At 40.3% G+C, this 17,902-nt stretch overlaps 1 protein-coding gene across 1 annotated transcript in view; it reads right to left on the bottom strand.

Annotated features, from left to right (window-relative positions):
* RETREG1 (reticulophagy regulator 1) overlaps nt 1–17,902 on the bottom strand; it is a 151,906-nt gene that overhangs the window by 83,740 nt on the left and 50,264 nt on the right. The gene's annotated exons all lie outside the window — the stretch shown is intronic.

The following is a 17,902-nucleotide window of genomic DNA, read 5'->3' as shown; positions in this document are numbered from 1 at the left end:
TAACAGTGTATAGAATATGAAGTTGTTTCATTATACTATGTGTTGAAGTGCTTAGTAGGAAATAAACATGTTATTCTGCTGATATATTCACATGTTTTGATAAGGTATGTGCCAAGACATTCCTTGCTAAGTTAAGTGACTAATCAGATGCTGTGCTGGTAAGCACACCCTCAAGTGTCATCATAACCCGGACGTTTGCACATGACACCCAGAGAAAAAAAGCTGTCACTGTAGGTTCTTGTGCCCTCTGTAAATAATTTCCGTATTACGTTTTGTAATCTAATGCCTGTATTTAGTGAACCAGGATACAAGTAAAGGTCAAAACCTACCACTTTTTAAGTTCATTCTCACACATTATCGTCTCCTCTCTGCCTCCACTTTACAGGCACTAAGCTTTAAAGTAATTTTCATTTAGGAGCAACAAAAAATATTTTAGTAATGGTTTCTGGGTGACTCATTTCATTCACTATAACAGAAATGTGAAACACATTCCTGGAATTCTCAAATTAACTGAAACCAGCATTCTTTTTTCTTTTAAAACTCTGAAATGTCTCCTTTCTGAAATTTGCATTGTGGTTTACAAACTGAAGTTAGAAACAATTAATAGTAATTAGCTCATTATCATGTAACTTTGGTTTGTTAGGAGTACTGAAAATATTTTCTCAAGTCACAGATTTTAGGAAAACAGTTTTCTTAATTGAAAATATTTATTTTCATTGCTGTATCTACTGTACATTGCCTATAACTGAATGTTTGGCTTTATAGAATTTACAAGCCTATTTTTTTAAAAACCAAAGGGGATACTGGGAAAGTGTTTAAAATTATTAGCTTTCTGAAACAGAATGTAACAGCATGGAAAGGGGGATGATGCCAACGCAGCAGCAAGATGACTGGAGGTTCTATGCCCATGTTCTAGCCCCAAAACACAGCAAGGTATCTGCAGTATGATCAGACACTCAGGTTATAAGTAACAGATCAATGCTTAGGAACAACTGCTTTAGTACACTATCTCTGTACAGGACCACATGGATATTCTTGTAACTAGATTGCTGCTCACCAGCTTCAGATAAAAGGACTGATATTTGTGACTGGCGGTGGTGAATGATCCCTGAAAATAGGAGATAAATGCTCCATGCAAACATATGTGACATAACATGGCAAGGTTTTAGGTTGAACATCCTTGAATGAAATCTGGCACCATGTAGTCTTTTCTGTAGGGAATATAACCTTTCCCTAATCCACCCATGTTTTCAAGGAAAACTCCCCATGGATATTTCCTCCCTATAGCCCCACACACCACAATTTCTTTTTCTGTCAGAGGGAATCTGGACTTATTTTTTAAAAATGCTATTTATATTTTTGGTAGTATTTGGCCATTAGATTGTTGAGTTTGACATAACTGGTTTAATTTGGTTTTAATGTAGTCTTTGTTGCTTACTAGAAAATAGATCTTTGGAAAGTTTTAGCATATAGCATTTGTGGAATGAGTTAGGTTCTATGAAAATTTCTCATTAAATTGTCACTTGCATTATGATCTAGAAAAGCCACTTAAGCAAACAGTGTCATTTTTTCTTTAATACTGAAAGTACTCTCTGTGTTGTAAGTGACACTACAGAACGCTCTGGACAATATAGTTTATAAATACCCTCTAAGAAGACAAGCCAAATGACTGAAGGATTATAAGCTCTCTCTACCAGTTGTTCAAGTATTAAAATGGCAAGCAGTAAGAATACAGGGGCTGGGGGGAAGTAATGAACATTCAGTGTTGAAAACTTTATGTGTGGAACAGAATAAACATTCAGAGAAGTACACTGAATTACTATTGTGGAACTCTTGTAATTCAAGATTATTTTCCACCCCCTAATAAGGACAAATACAGACATCCAATTATTAGTAATTTTGAGACTCTTATTGTAGTGACGATTCCATGTTCACTATTAATATAAGGCTCTCTGACAAGAGAAGACTAAATATGGAGGTCACTTATCTGTAACTGTACGTTCTTCAAGATGTGTGGTCCTTATCTGTAGTCCACATGAGGGTACACATGTACACCATGCACGTGAAATTGCAAATTTCGCAAGCGAGCAGTGTCCATTAGTCCATTCAAGTGCAGCTGCCCTCCTTGTGGTCTGGACTGAAGGTATGAGAGGCAATGCAGACTGACACCTCTCTAGTTTTGCTGTTACTGTGAATCATAAGGATTCAAAGCAGAGGGGAAGGAGGGCACATCTCAAACAACCTCCAGTTATAGGTCAGTAACCTCCATTTCTTCTTCGAGAGCTGGTCCCTGTATTCAAACAGGAGGGGGAACATGAAGATGTAGTTGGTATAGAGATCTATAATGCTGCTGTCCCAACAGCTGCATCTGCAGAAGAGGCTGAACTAATGCACAATGTTTTGTGACTGTATGGATAGAGCTCCAGGTAGCCACCTTACAGATTTCCAGTACAGGTACCCCTTGAAGATGTGCTGCTGAGGTTGCTTGTGCCTTAGTGGAATCGACCTCACTCCATCCAAGGGAGGAATACATGCTAATTGAGAGCAAACAATGATGCAGCTAGAGATCCTCAAAAGCGGCAAAAATTCTGCAAAATTCTGCATATTTTGTCAAAACAACACAATATAACCACACCAGTTTCTATTATTTTTGGTCATTTATTTCAAAACCCTGGTCAGCAAGTATGTCTATAACAATACAGACAACAAACAACAAAAAAGATTCAGGAAATGTTTTTTGACAAATAGATTCCTTACTAGACATATTAATACAGAACTCGGAGTAATAAATCATTTAAACTACAATACAGAACCGTATTTCCCGCACTCCTCAGAAGCGGTACAAAGGCTTGGGGGAGTCGGGGTAACAGAGGAGCTGAGGGAGAGGAAAGTAAGTTGCTGGGAAAGAGCCCGGGTTGTGAACTTGGAGGGTTGTTGTGTAGGGTAAGAAAAGTATGGAACAGGTTTTGGGGAGGGGCAGGGAGGGATTGTTAGGGAGCCCCATGCAGACCCTGGCTGACCCCTAGCCTCTCCCATTCAGTGAGGCATATCTGCCCCTGTCCCCATGTGTTCTTGCACCCTCTGTCCACATGTGTCCCTTCACCCCCACTCAGACACTCACTCCCCACATCCCCATGTGGCCCTGCACCCCCTCCTCCTATGTGGCTCTATACCCCCCACCCCATCCCCATGTGTCTCTATGCCCCCACCCAGCCACCGCCTGTCCCTATGTAGCTCTGAACCCCCCATCACCAGTTGGCCCTGCACCTCCCTCCCCCCTGTGGCCATGTGCCTCCACTCCCATTCAGCCCCTGCTCCAGTCTGTCCTCCCCCTTCTGAGCCCCTCTCTGACCCTCCAGCATGCCACGCTGTCTGTCTCCCCATAGCTCCTGTCTCCTGACCTGACAGGCACTGTGAAGAAGTCAGGCTCTCTCTTCCTTAGCTGGTCAGGAGCTGCTGCTTTGTTCTATCGCCATAGCGCCCTCTGGTGCGCAGAAGGCAGAACTGCAGAAGTTATTTTCTGCTGGGAGCTGCTGCTGTTCTTGAACCACAGCGCCCTCTGGTGAGCAAAAGAATGAAGATTGAGAATGATCTCCATTCTCTGTTTTTCTTGGGCACCATGAAAAAGGGGCATAGAACTCTCGTCCTTGGTGCTGAAGTGGTACTTGTTCTATGGCCCCTTTTTGGAGGAGTACACCTGCATCCTGACGGAGAATCGCCTTTTGAGAGTGGTCCCTGAAAAGGGCCCCAGGAAGAGGGTTTGGGGGTAGGAGGGAAGAAAAACTCTACAGAGTAGTCAAAGGGAATGATTTCCAGCACCCACTTGTTGGTTGTGATTACTCTCCAATTTTGAGTGGAAAGAGCAAGACAGCCACCAAATGTTTGCGGGGGGGAAGGGGGGAGTAGGGGATGGCATCAGTAGGGGTAGGCAGTCTTCAATCGTCCTGTCAAAAGTAATCCCTGGATGGTAGATAGGGTTGAGTAGTTGGAGTTATGGTAGAGGGAGCAATATACTGAGGTTTTTGTACCAAGATTTGCATGGTGGTTTGAATGGGTGCTAGTGGTAGAATGGCTGAGAAGGCGGTCTCAGATTTTACTCCTGCTTATGAGGTTTTCTCTTTGGGGTGTAAATGCCCAGGGTTCTGAGAGTTGCCCTAGAGTCTTTCAATGAATGTAGAGACTAGTAAGTCATCTTATTAAGAGAGATTAGACTCAAAGGGCAAGTCCTCCATGGTATTCTGAACCTCCCTGGGGAACCCCAAGAAGTGCAGCCAACATCCATACCTCTGAACTATTCCTATGCCTGTCCCTCTAGATGTGGTTTCAGCAACATCCATTGCAGTTTGAAAAAATGTTTTGGCTACCAGTTTGCCTTCCTTAATCAGGGCTATAAATTGGGCCCCATCCTCCTGAGGGGGTTTGTCCCTGAAGTCTAAACTCCAAGTAATTGTTAGCAAAATAGGATTTCAACAAGGCCTCATAGTTAGCAATTAGAAACTGAACATTGATAGAAGAAAATACCTTCCCCCTTAGATGGTCAAGTCATTTAGAGCCCTTCTCCACAAGTGTAGGCTACAGCATTCCAAAGCAACATCTCTCAGTGGCTGCTTGTATCAAAAGGGTCTTGGACATGTGAAGAGAAACTCCGCTCCTTTGGCTGGTACAAAATATTGTGTCTCAGCCCTTTTCAGGGTGGGGGTGCAGGAGACTGGAATATGCCAAACTACCTTGGTTGGTTCCATGATGGCCTTGTTTGCTGGGAGGGCCACTCGGCTGGGACCAGAAGATTGCAAGATGTCAAGAAGCTGATGCTGAGTATCTTGGACCTCCTTGAATGAAATCTGGCACTTATTTGCCATTCTCTGCAGGAGCTCAACAATGGTTGTGGTCATCAGATGGGGATGGCAATGATGGGACAATTCTCTCCTCGGGTGAGGATGATAAAACACCCAGGGGATCATACGAAAGGGGATCATACCTCTCTCCCTGAACTGGTTTCCTCCTTGAGTGTCAAAATATCTCTCAGGAGGGTTAGACCCAACAGAAGAGGAGACTGAGGATAGGGAAGGATAGGCTTCAGTTTCTCATGGAGTACAGGGTATTCCGGTAGTTTGGACTCATGGATCCAGTGGGTCTGTGGTCATAGTGGATGGCAGGTCCTCCTGGGGATGGATTGGACCATCAAAGATTCTAACTCTTAGATGGTGTTGGTGGGTGCATGCAGGCACATGCATTCCAGTGGCTGGTATCAGCAGATCCTTTCTCCTTTGCGCTTTACCCTTATGTTCTGAGGGTTTACATAGGCCTAACTCCTCAGCACCTGTGCAAGAGAACTCATCCGACTTTAGAGGTCAGGGAGGGATCCCTTCTTGTGGAAACAGACCTGGCAGGAGACCTGTCCTTATGATTATTAGAGTGCCCCTTACTCTCAAAAGAAACTTTAGTTGAGGACTCCTTGGGCTTAGTAGTTTGGGCCTCTGGCTCCAGAGCTCATGCTCGGAGTGGGTGCAGCTGTGGCTGATGTAATAGGCACGCATCATGGCTTCTCCTTAAGGCATTTCTGCAGACTGAGCTCTTGCTCCTTGCAGGTTTGTGGGGGGAAGGGGCAGCAAGTGCTACACTTGGCTGAAATATGGGTCTCTACGAAACAGAGGCAGCACTGGTATTCATCACTTACAGAGAAGGAACGAGGGAAGGAGACAGTTCTTAAACTCCAGGATTCTGGGCATAGTCTCTGTCCATAAGGAGAGACTCCCTGAGGCAGGGAGAAACTAAGCTATACTAAATATACAAGACTAAAATCTAACACTAAAAATACTAAAAACTATGTGCAATATATTTAACAGTTCTGAAGAAGAAGAAGAAACGCAAAGGTATCTACAGACAAAGGATTCTGACTCAGGCTATGTGGCAGTAAGAAGAAACTGCAGAGCTTTTGGTCTGCACCGCTCCTTAAGCCCTCAGTCGAGACAGAGCATGAAAAGGGCAACTGCACAGGCATAGACCAATGGACACTGCTGGCTAGAAATTTCCAGTCTCAGGCACATGGGGGGCACGAGCACTCAAGGAAAAATGGATATTTATTCAAATGTTTTATATATACAAAAATTTCATTGAGACCATTAAGTGACTTTGTGGTCATTATGAGGCTCAAATATGACAATGGTTTAGCCGCTAAAAATAATTCAGTGCAAAACACTAATTTAACAAAACTAAATTCTCAAACACCAAAAATTTAGAAAGGTATGGCTCTGCCTGGAATGTTAACCCCTTTCCCTGAAAATTTGCATTCCATCATCCTTCTCCACCCTTAAGTCTTGCTCCAAGGTCCATTGAAATCAAAGGGGTCTCAATCAGGGGAACAAGGTTGAAAGCAGACACTAGCTGTCACTTGATTTTATAGAAGCTCAAATCTCATTTTTTGTAGAACCTCACAGCAGGTTACAAGAAAAAGATAGTCTTCCCAAAGATCTTCTCAGGTTTCCTATGATCAAAGTTACATTACATTATTTCTGTGTGATGGCTGAAGCTACTGCACTTGCTGTAGCATCTGAAGAATCAAATGAGGCTCTCAATCACTGTTTAGCTATCAGCTGTCCTTCTGCTATTAAGGGTTTAACCAATTTCCTTTGCTCTTCAGGCAGATCTCTAGCAAATAAAGAATATTTTCTCCCAGAAAAAGTACTGATACCTAGACATTATGGTCCGATAATTAGAAATCCTAATGCCTCCTGAGGTTGAGAAGAAAATCTTCCTGCTCTGAGTATCCAGGTTTTTGTCCTTTTTGTTAGAGGGGTAGAAAGCACTGACCTTCTTTTGTTCTCTGAAATACTGTGGTGAACACCAGGGAGTGGGGTGTATGTAGAAAAATTAAAATCCCTTGTACAGTAACTGATAGCCCTTATCGGCCTTCTTTAACAGGGCTTGACCAGTGAGTGGCTGGATTTGCACAGATAGTTTTGTCTAGTTGGAGTAACCCTTCAAAAATTGGGAGGATGATCTTGCTGTGAGGAGAGCCCATTATACTCAACAATGGATAAGAGATTGCTTCTCCTCACAGAGATGGATCTTTAAAGTTGAAGCCATTCTGACCACCAGTTTGTGAAATATAACGGCATGTTCTGATGGGGAAGATGCTGATGAAACACCCACACTCAACAGGGGATGTCTGATCATCAGGTCGCTAATCAACGTCTTGGTATTCAATGGATCCCTCTGGTTCTTCCTCCGAGAGGGAATCTGAGACTGCCATTAGGGAGTGCTGCTCTCTATACCCAGTGTAGGTGGATGCAGGAATACTGAATCTGTTTTATGAAATATTCCCTGACCTCTAAGAGGAGGATATTGGACTTTTCATTCCTCAAGCGGCTGGGACTGATGCAGAACTCTCAGTACTCATGGAACCAGTGGTTACAGAATTGGAAGGTTTGCCTGCTAGTGTCTCCTGAAGTACAAAGCAGTGAAACCAGTTTTGATGTAACTTGAGAGCTCTTGAGGTGAAAGTGCTTCAGACTGCATACCAAGAAGGAGAGTGTCTTTCCTCCAAGCAAGCCACACTCCTCGTATTGGTATGCAAAGAAGGGAATAAAGCAGGAAAAGAAGCATACCTCTTAAATCTTGACCTTTTTTCCTTTGGATCTGCAACAGGATCCGTGAGCCCACAGTGAGCTGTGAGAACTAATAAAATTTATAAAATAACTTTTTGAAATATACAAAAGTAATGAATCTATACTCCGTTCTAATTAACTAAAATCTAACTCAGGCATTGCATCTCTGAAGAAGCTGGATCCAGGTTGGATCATCTTGGAGAGGTTGTGGTCTATCTGCTGACACAGCTGGAAGGAAGTATGGCAGCCAAGGCAGCATGCCCCCTTTTATAGCCTCTCCCTCAGAATGTTCAGAAACATCAAAGGGAGTAGTCGGAGGGAGCAGGAGAGCACACTGCTACAAAATGTTCTGCCATTAGTGCTGCACCAACAGAACATCCCAGCAGAGGGAATGAGAAGAAGCCATTTGAAAAACACCTGTGATACCCATAAAACAGCATGGCATTCTGATCATTAAGGAACGAAGTTAGGTATGATCACACAATTAGGCACATATCACTCCCATTGCTTAATGATGGTGGGAAAAAATGTTAGGGCTAGTCTACACTGGCAACACTAAAGCGTAGCCGCGGCAGCACTTTAATGTGGCTTGTATGATCGTGGCACAGCCTCTCCCACTGCTCTAAAAAAACCCACCTCCATGAGGGGCGTAGCTCCCAGTGCTGGTGCACTGTTTACACTGGCACTTTACAGCACTGAAACTTGCTGTGCTCATGGGGTGTTTTTTCACACCCCTGAGCGAGAAAGTTGCAGCGCTGTAAATTGCCCCACTGTAGACAAAACCTGGCTTAGTCTCCTGATCATAGCACTGCTGATACCAGTGCTAGACATCAACCACCATACTCATTTTAAGAAGCCTATGGTTCAAAATAGAACATTATATTAAAAAGTTAGAATGTCCAGATTGTAAGCTTTCCAAGATAAACATCATGTCTTCAGAATGGGACCCCAAATCATGACTGAGATTTTCTGAGCATTCTGCAATATACGTATGTAGCAGTAATAAACTCATTAGCCAAAAAAAAAAAAAAAATATCAGAACACATTTAATAGGAATATAATTGTTTACTATCATCATGTTATACCTAACCAAAACAGAATCCTATCCTTGTTTTGATGCTACATTAAATTAATAAACTTCAAGAACACATCTGCAGGCCAGGCCTGTATCTCTAACAGGTAGTCCAGTGAATTTCTGATAAACCTGCTGCATTTGAAATAGATACAGAAATTACTTGTGTACATGTCAGAAGTATGTTGTCCTTTGATGTAAATAAATCACAGTCAACATCATCAAAGAATTATATACTTGGATTGAGAAGAGATGACAACAACAGAGAGTGCCTAAAGTGGTCAACAGATACCCTAAGATCTCATCTTTAGCCACTCCCCTGTGTACAGGCAGACCTGTTTTCTCTCCCCTTCCTCCCCCGCCCCCGGCCGTTTTTTGGGGGGCAGATTTTTTGTTTTGGTGTAAGGTGCCAGACTGGCAGTTTTGGAGATTGCAGTCTTCAATTTATCCACAGAATAGTGTGACAAAGTTCCTCCTCTATCTTGGTGGGTCTTGCACTTATTGGTGGATTTGCTCGCCTTGGAGCTTCACGGCAGCCCTCAGTTTGGCCGTTTTTGTGAACCCACAGTCCAGGTCAACTCCTCCTGTGTCTGACCAGGAGTTGGGAGGTTTGAGGGGAATCCTGGTCCACCCTCTACTCTGGGTTCCAGCCCAGGGTCCCGTGGAACGCAGCTGTCTAGAATGCCTCCTGGAACAGCTGTGCGACAGCTACAACTCCCTAGGCTACTTCCCCAGGCCTCCTCCTAACACCTTCTTTATTCTCACCATAGGACCTTCCTCCTGGTGTCTCATAATGTTTGTACTCCTCAGTCCTCGAACAGTACGCGTTCTCACTCTCAGCTCCTAGTACCTCTTGCTCCCAGCTCCTCACATGTGCACCACAAACTGAAGTGAGCTCCTTTTTAAACCCAGGTGCCCTGATTAGCCTGCCTTAATTGATTCTATCAGCTTCTTGATTGGCTGCAGGTGTTCTAATCAGCCTGTCTGTCTTAATTGTCTCCAGAAGGTTCCTGATTGTTCTGGTACCTTCCCTGTTACCTTATCCAGGGAAAAGGGACCTACTTAACCTGGAGCTAATATATCTGCCTTCTATTACTCTCCTGTAGCCATCTGGCCCGACCCTGTCACAATAGGTATTCACAGTCACAGGCAGTGAACGTTTACCCATACTATACCACCAAGGGACGCAATCTTGATTTTGGTCACAGCATCTATGCTTAATCATTAGCCTCTCTGTTATGACTGCCAAAATGAGTGTGATTTTGGTTCTGATTTTGTTATATGGATACTTGTCCGCTGATAACTGGGCTACCACTAAAAACAACAACCCCAAAACGTATTTCACAGAGGCCATCCGGTGCTAATTTTCAACCCTAGACTTAAAGACTACCAAGTCACCTAAGTCATCCAATCCTTTTTACAAGAACATCTATTAACAAGTTAGGCTTTTTTGCTGGGAGTCAAGACACTTTTTTCTCATCCTTTACTGCTATTACTACTATAAATAATAACAAATCCTCACATACCTTAGGGATATTATTTCCTTTGCTGACACTTAGAATTCAGGGCCTAGGTTGGCAGGTGAGGAAGGTGGAATTCTGTACTCTGTGTGTCTGAATATGGTCCCCTTTTCACTCAACTGTCACTGCATTACACCCAAAATATTTCAAGAGGAAGGCATAGTCTGTAGTCTTGGTGCAGGAGTAAAACCCAGGAATACTAGTCCTAATTCCAATGTTGAAATCGCTCTTTATATTTGTGGGCAAGCATCAACCGCTTCCTTAGTTTCTTCCCTTTAAAATAAGAATCCTAATGTGTTTATGTAAGACACATGAGTGATTTATAGAGAGTTAGGTTTATAAATTGTTTTTAAGACATAAAGAACTCCACATGCTAATTATACAATAAATAATCACTTGTATCATGAAGCAATATCTAACCAACCATAATAAAAAAACCCTACACTACATGTAACAATCTAACCAAGTCAACTGTCTTCTTTGTAGAAGTGTACCAACTTTGGACATCAAGATTTCCACGAACAACTGCAAAGAAGGGAGCCTTCTTTTATTCAGTACATCTGATTTTAGATTTGGTTAACAATAGAAGTAAAGCTTATGGCAATTAATTGCCTTTAAGCATATACAGAATATGAAATGCATAAATAGCACAAAAGGTTGCAAGATAATCTAAATCAATGTGCAGTTTCTATTCTTATATATATAGTAGATTTAGAAAAGGAATTCAGAATGGAAACTATTTCTTCATTCCAACTGTCACAGGAAAAATATTTCCTACTTCCCTCTACCTGTGTCACCAGCCCTTACTTCCTCATCTTGTTAGGAAACCACTTTACATAATCTAGTAAATATTCCCCAAGTTGATAAATGCACATGAATTCACTATACTACAGGTCAACATTTGAATAAGAAAATATGAATGATCTGGAATACGGTATGAGACTAGCTCGAATACATATACAGAACATATATAATGTTTGCATTTGTATATTTCTAAAGGGTTTCATCTTGGTGAGCTTTAAAGAAAATTTTCTCAATCAAGATTTAGATTTCAAAAAGTAAGATAGATGACTTGTAGCCTGGTTCCAAAATAGGAAGGTTAATAAAACTACCTTGTTTTCAGAAAGAACGAGAACATTTGCCTGTTTTTAGATTAACAGATGAGAAAGCAGAGATGATGAATTTATCATAAGTCTAAATTTATTTTCACATTTGAGCAACTGGTTTTATGTTCAGGTTGTTAGCATTAGTTATTTTTATAGAGATATTATATTTAATTTTCGTAAACAACGTCTTCTTAAGACCTTTCACCCAAATGAGATCATGCCAACTTCCAGAAAGTGGTCTTCTGTCTGGATTTTTGACATTTCGGTGAGCGTGGGGTGGAGGAGTTTAAACAGACCAATAGTCTCCGTGATATGGAAAACACACAGAATAATTTCTAAATAGCTGTCTTAAGCAGACCTTTTCCAAGATGAGACTCGCTAATTATGACCTAATTCAAACTCAGCGGGCCTTATTGCATCACTCCCACATAGGCCTTACTCCTTATTTGCCTGGAAACTTTGGCTGGTGATTCTATAAGACAAAGTGTTTTTAAGTGTTTTTAAGTTTATGTTATACTTTTCAATTAGACTATGATTTGAATACATTTGTTAGATTTAAAAACAGTTACCATGACATACATTTCTGGCATTATGACAGTTAGACAATGATGTGAATATAATCCATCTTTAATTAATCTCTAACAGAGTGGATTTATGCTACTATATACGTAACGCTTTGTGTTAAGTATATAGCTGAAGCACAAATGCGAAATATATGATTCATACTGATACCTGGTCTATTATTTTTGAGGCACGTTCAGAAATTGCCTGGCACCTTGTATCTCTGTATTGGTTTGCTTAATGCTTGGAGTTATGTTTGCCTTCGTTTTTAATAACCACGCTAGAAAAAAAGCAAGTTCTTTTCTAAGATGAAGACTATGGAATTCTAGGATGCCGTCATGAGGACTGTGTGGCTTTTCAAAACAATACCTTTAAATATTGTCCTAATACATGTTCATTAATAATTTTAAAGCCCTATCATATTGACATGTCTTCTGAATAACTAGTTTAGACACAAGAGAAGCTATAGGTATATATGAGCCCACATGCCTCTAAGCAGTAAGAAAATATATGGAAATTTTCCTGAAGAGTAAAATTCAGTATTCCACAATGACCTTAGCAAACATTTGGATCAATGGCTGAGTTTTTTGTTTAGATGGATTATTTCAATCAAAAAGAGCACAAAGGCTACTGCTCCTCACAAGTGATTCAAAATTAGCTGAAGAACAAAAACCCAGGAAATTATTCTTACATCTAGGGAATCAAATTCCTCATTAACTGCATTAAATAAAAAGTGAGATTGTACAACCACATGGTGTAAGATTCGAAGTTAGCTATTTCAAGGTTAAATCCCTTAGAGATTCCATTGGTTATGTCTTAGATAAAGGCTTTTCCTGAAAAAAGTTTTATGTAAAAGTTATCTAAGGGCCAGATGGTGACACCCTTGTTCATGTTAAGCAGCACCTTACTCCACAAATGGTCTGATTAAAGTCTGTAGGAATATTTGCAGAATAAGGCACTATTCAAGATGATTGAAGATGGCATAATTTGGCCCTTTATATTAATTTTTTAGGATCCACTTCAGTCTAAAATGTGGGTCTTTCATATTTGAGAAGCCCACCTTTTTTTTTTTTTGGCAGCATAACAAGAGAAACTATGACTAAGCAGGATAAAGGGAAACATGATGTTTCATGCTAATGGGTCCACCCTGTGATCTCTGGCTCTGTTTTTACGCCCCCCACGAAGATCAGAGCTTTGGAAGCAAGGAAGACTGGAATTCCTTTGCCTATTTTGTGGTAGGAAAAAGTCCCCATCTTTGTGACTGAGACTAAAAAAGCTCATCTAAACTTAAGTAGTACCTTTGCTTCCTTTCTATCTACAATATCTTTATGGTGTGGTTTGGTAGCAATCTTCTCTGGAAGGTCCAGATACGAGTAGGAAGAGGGCTAACCTTTCATAAGGACTCACCTGTACTGTGGAAGCTTTTAGTTTGAGCCTGATAGTGATCATGTTTAAAAAGGAGAAAAAGCCAGCATCTGTATTAGAGGGGGCAATCATATCGGAAGATCACACTGAGGATTAAAAAAGCTAGACATTTGGGAAGGCTAACCCTTCTGCCATCACATATGATCAGTTTTCTTCCTGACTCCAGCATATCAACTAATTTGCTCCCTTTACAAAAGCAATGTTTTCCTTTTGCATTTTTCTTGTCTCTATCAACTGTTAGAAGGACTTATATGCACTGGATGAGCTCTAATAAAGACAATATAGAATATGTATACATTTAATTCATTTACTATAAAACAACCTAGCTTACTGTCCACAACACAGTCAAACACCACACAACAAAACACAGGAATGTTGACAGTAATATTGTCTGTGTGAACATGAGGAGGTGGTTATGAATGTGGGTGTGCGCGAAGAATGATCTCTTATTATCTACTGCACAACCTGGAAAAACTTCTAAGTGTGGGGGGGTTACTACTCTGCTTATAAACTATTTATCTGTTTACATTTTTGTTACAATGCAATTAGCATTAGTCTGTAACAGAAAAAAATCACTGTCATAGACATTTAATATGTATGGCTTACTGAACAAAGCTTTTAAAGGGCAATATTACATAGAAATTATATTTAAATAAAACGCAAGCCAAGCAATGTATTTCCTATGTTATTAACAGCATAACAGATTCTAAAGATGAACATTTAAAAATGCTATTTATATCTCTGCATTTATGTTTAGGCCTCACTCTGCTTGGACAGTGAAGCACTAATCAGTTCACTTTGGTCTATCGTCAGTTTTGTTCTTTTTCTCATGCTTAAGCACAATTCTGTTATTTTTGTGTTGCAAATGCTCCCCAAGATCTAAATCCAAACAAAACATTTTCACTGATATTATCCCTGATAGATGTCACCAACATGTCAATATTAGTGACTGTTCTGCCTATATTACTTAAAAACTCTCTTTTAAATTAGTTTAATCTTTTAGTCCTGCAAGCAGTCTGCAACACGTAAAATAATAGAATGTTGAACCTGCAGTCTAACAATTATAAAAATAGGTCAAGCAAAATAATTTAAAGAACACACATACTGAGACTCAAACTTCCACTGAATTAGTTTTGAAAACATAACATCGGTCCAGGAATAGCCCTCTGAACAAAAGACAAGAGAATCCTCATTGATTTGCAGCAATGCAATCAGAAAATAACTTGCTTTGAACACATTTCTGTGACAGCACATGGGCAAAATAAAATACCTGAATCTATCTCCACATTAGACATACGGGACAGAGTTAACAATTTAAAGTAATAGCAATATAGCTAGGCAACACACAGAGCAAAAAAACCCAAACCAAAATAAAAAAGCCCCAACCATCCCTATTTAACAAAAGCATGAAGAAATTTTTATAATAAGGGAGTATAATTTTTATATGCATGCTTCCACACAGTAAAAGAGAATACATAAAGCCCTTTTGAGATTTGGGGAGAAAAATATAACCATGAACATTTTATATCATTTGCATTATGGTAACATTATATTTAGAGGAATTCTGGTTTCAGGTGTATGTTTGACCAATATAGTCAATAAATTGATTACACAGAAATCAGTTTTTAATTGTGACAGGTAAGTTTTGAGTTGAGAATAGTTCTATTTACTAAGGGCCCAATTCTACAAAGATATACACATACTTAACCCCATGCACTGTAAGCAGCCTCAGTGCAATCAAGGGTACATAACAAGTAACATATGTTGGAGCAATGATAGTCAATCACATCTGGCTATTGAGTGGCTTCAGAAAGCACACACTACAGCACACATCATAATTACAGTTAAAAATCACTGAAGTGCTCTTGCCAGTTTTTATTTTCAGGTTTGTTTTTTTAAAGAGTAATTAAAAATTAGTATTGTTGATTTATAGGTGGGTTTAGATTTAAAATGAAAAGCAAAATATTCATCATATACTTCAGAACAGATATACAAATAGATACGTTTTAAATAGAAGAACTAAAAACATCACAACTGAAATATTTTATCATAGAAATGTAGGGCTGGAAGGGACCTCAAAAGGTCATCAAGTCCAGCCCCCTTTGCTAAGGCAAGACTAAGTAAACCTAAACCATCCCTGGCAGGTGTTGCCCCAACCTGTTGCTGAAATCCTCCATTGATGGGGATTCCACAACTTCCTTGGAAGCCTACTCCAGAGCTTAACTCCCTTATAGTTAGAACATTTTTCCTAATAGCTAATGTAATTCTCCCTTGGAGCAGATTAAGTCCATTACTTCTTGTTCTATCTTCAGCCAATATGGAGAACAATCAATCCCCATCCTCTTTATACCAAGCCTTAACATATTTGAAGGCTATCGGATCCCCCCCTCAGTCTTCTTTTCTCAACATTAAACATGTCCAGCTTTTTTAACCTTCCCTCTTAGGTCAGGTTTTCTAAGCATCTTTTATCATTTTTGTTGCTCTCCTCTGGGATCTCTCCAATTTATCCACACCTTTTCTAAAGGGTGGTGCCCAAAACTGGGCATGATATTCTGGATCTGAGGTCTCAGCAGCACTGAGTAGAAAAGGACAATTACCTTGCATATCTTACACACAGCACATCCGTTAATACACCCCAGAATGATATTAGGTTTTTTCATACCGGCATCACACTGTTGACTCATATTCAATTTGTGAATCCCCAGACCCTTTCCAGCTTTACTAGCACTTAGCCAGTTATACCCATTCAGTATTTCTGCATTTGATTTTTCCTTTCTAAGTGAAGTACTTTGCGTTTATTTTCATTGAATTGCATCTTGTTGATTTCTGATCAATTCTCCAATTGGTCAAGATCCTTTTGAATTCTAATCCTGTCTTCTGAAGTGCTTTGCAAATCCTCCCAGCTTCCTGTCATCCCCAAATTTCATGAGCATATTCTCCACTCTATCATCCAAGTCATTAATGAAAATATTGACTAGTACAGGATCTTTACAGAACTCCACTGGATACACCCTCCCAGTTTGACAGTGAACCATTGATAACTCTTTGAGTACAATTTTTCAACCAACTGTGCACCCACTTTGTAGTCGTTTTATCTAGATCACATTTCCCTAGGGTGCTTAAGAGAACATCATGTGGAACTGTGCCAAATGCCTTACTAAAATCAAGGGGAGGGGGTGTCACATGCTTAATTTTAAGCAGTTGAATACCCTCATCAATGAGATTATTCACCTACTTACGTGCTTAGTGATCTGGGAGGTCTTGTGTCAACTTGCCTACATTGGGGGACACAGAACAATGGAACACAGCCCATCTCATTGCAACTAAAGGATTGTTGCTCTGTCACCATAAAGGTGAAATGGCATTTCTCCCCTTTTGGGAAATGTTTACAGCCCATTTTAAATCCTAGCGACCAACCACCTCATAGCAGAAAAAGGGCCAGATCCAGTATTAAGGTCTTTGGCATCCCAGCAAACAGCTCTACATCACACAAGCAAGCTCCCTTCCCCAGACCTCTGCTTTCCCAGCAGCAGCTGTATTTTTAATTCATGTATTCAATTCACTGCCTGCTTTCCCCTTCATGTCATGAACAATCTAGAGAGACACATAAGGGAATAAGAAAAGGGCAAGAGAAAAACTTGAAACAAAATGTCAAATATTGAAGTACTTACTGAAGAGAACTTTTATTCTAAGTATATGAGTAGAGACAGATGTAGAATCGTAGAACTGCAGGACTGGAAGGGAATTTGAGAGGTCTTCTAGTCCAGTCCCCCGCACGCATGACAGGACTAAGTATTACCTAGACCATCCCTAACATGTTTGTCTAACCTGCTCTTAAAAATCTCCAATGATGGAGATTCCACAGCCCCCTTAGGCAATTTATTCCAGTGCTTAACTAGCCTGACAGCTAGGAAGTTTTTCCTAAGGTCCAACCTAAACTGCCCTTGCTGAAATTTAAGCCTATTGCTTCTTGCCCTATCCTCAGAGGTGACAGAGAATAATTCTCTCTTCTCCTTGTAACAATCTTTTATGTACTTGAAAATTGTTGTGTCTCCCCTCAGTCTTCTTTTCTCCAGACTAACTCCTCCCATTTTTTCAATCTTTCCTCACAGGTCATGTTTTCTAGACCTTTAAAAAAATGTTGTTGATCTTCTCTGGATTTTCTCCAAATCTTTCCTGAAATGTGGCACCCAGAACTGGACACAATATTCCAGTTGAGGCATAATCAGTGCAGAGTAGAGCAGAAGAAGTACTTCTCGTATCTTGCTTACAACATTCCCGCTACTGCTAATACATCCCAGAATGATTACTTTTTTTTTTTTTGCAACAGTGTTACACTGTTGACTCATATTTAGCTTGTGTTCCACTATGACCAGATCCCTTTCTACAGTACTTCTTCTTAAGCAGTCATTTCCCATTTTGTATGCATGCAACCGATTGTTCTTCCCGAGGTGGAGTACTTTGCATTTGTCCTTATTGAATTTCATCCTATTTACTTCAGACCATTTCAAATTTTAATCCTATCTTCCAAGACACTTGCAACCCCTCCCACCATGGTATCATCCACAAACTTTATAAGTGTACTCTTTATGCCAATATCTAAATCACTGA

Source organism: Lepidochelys kempii, chromosome 2, assembly GCF_965140265.1.
Source record: "Lepidochelys kempii isolate rLepKem1 chromosome 2, rLepKem1.hap2, whole genome shotgun sequence".
Taxonomy (NCBI): domain Eukaryota; kingdom Metazoa; phylum Chordata; order Testudines; family Cheloniidae; genus Lepidochelys; species Lepidochelys kempii.
The sequence above is the reverse complement of the archived record's forward strand: the minus strand, read 5'-3'. Positions and strand labels throughout refer to the sequence as shown.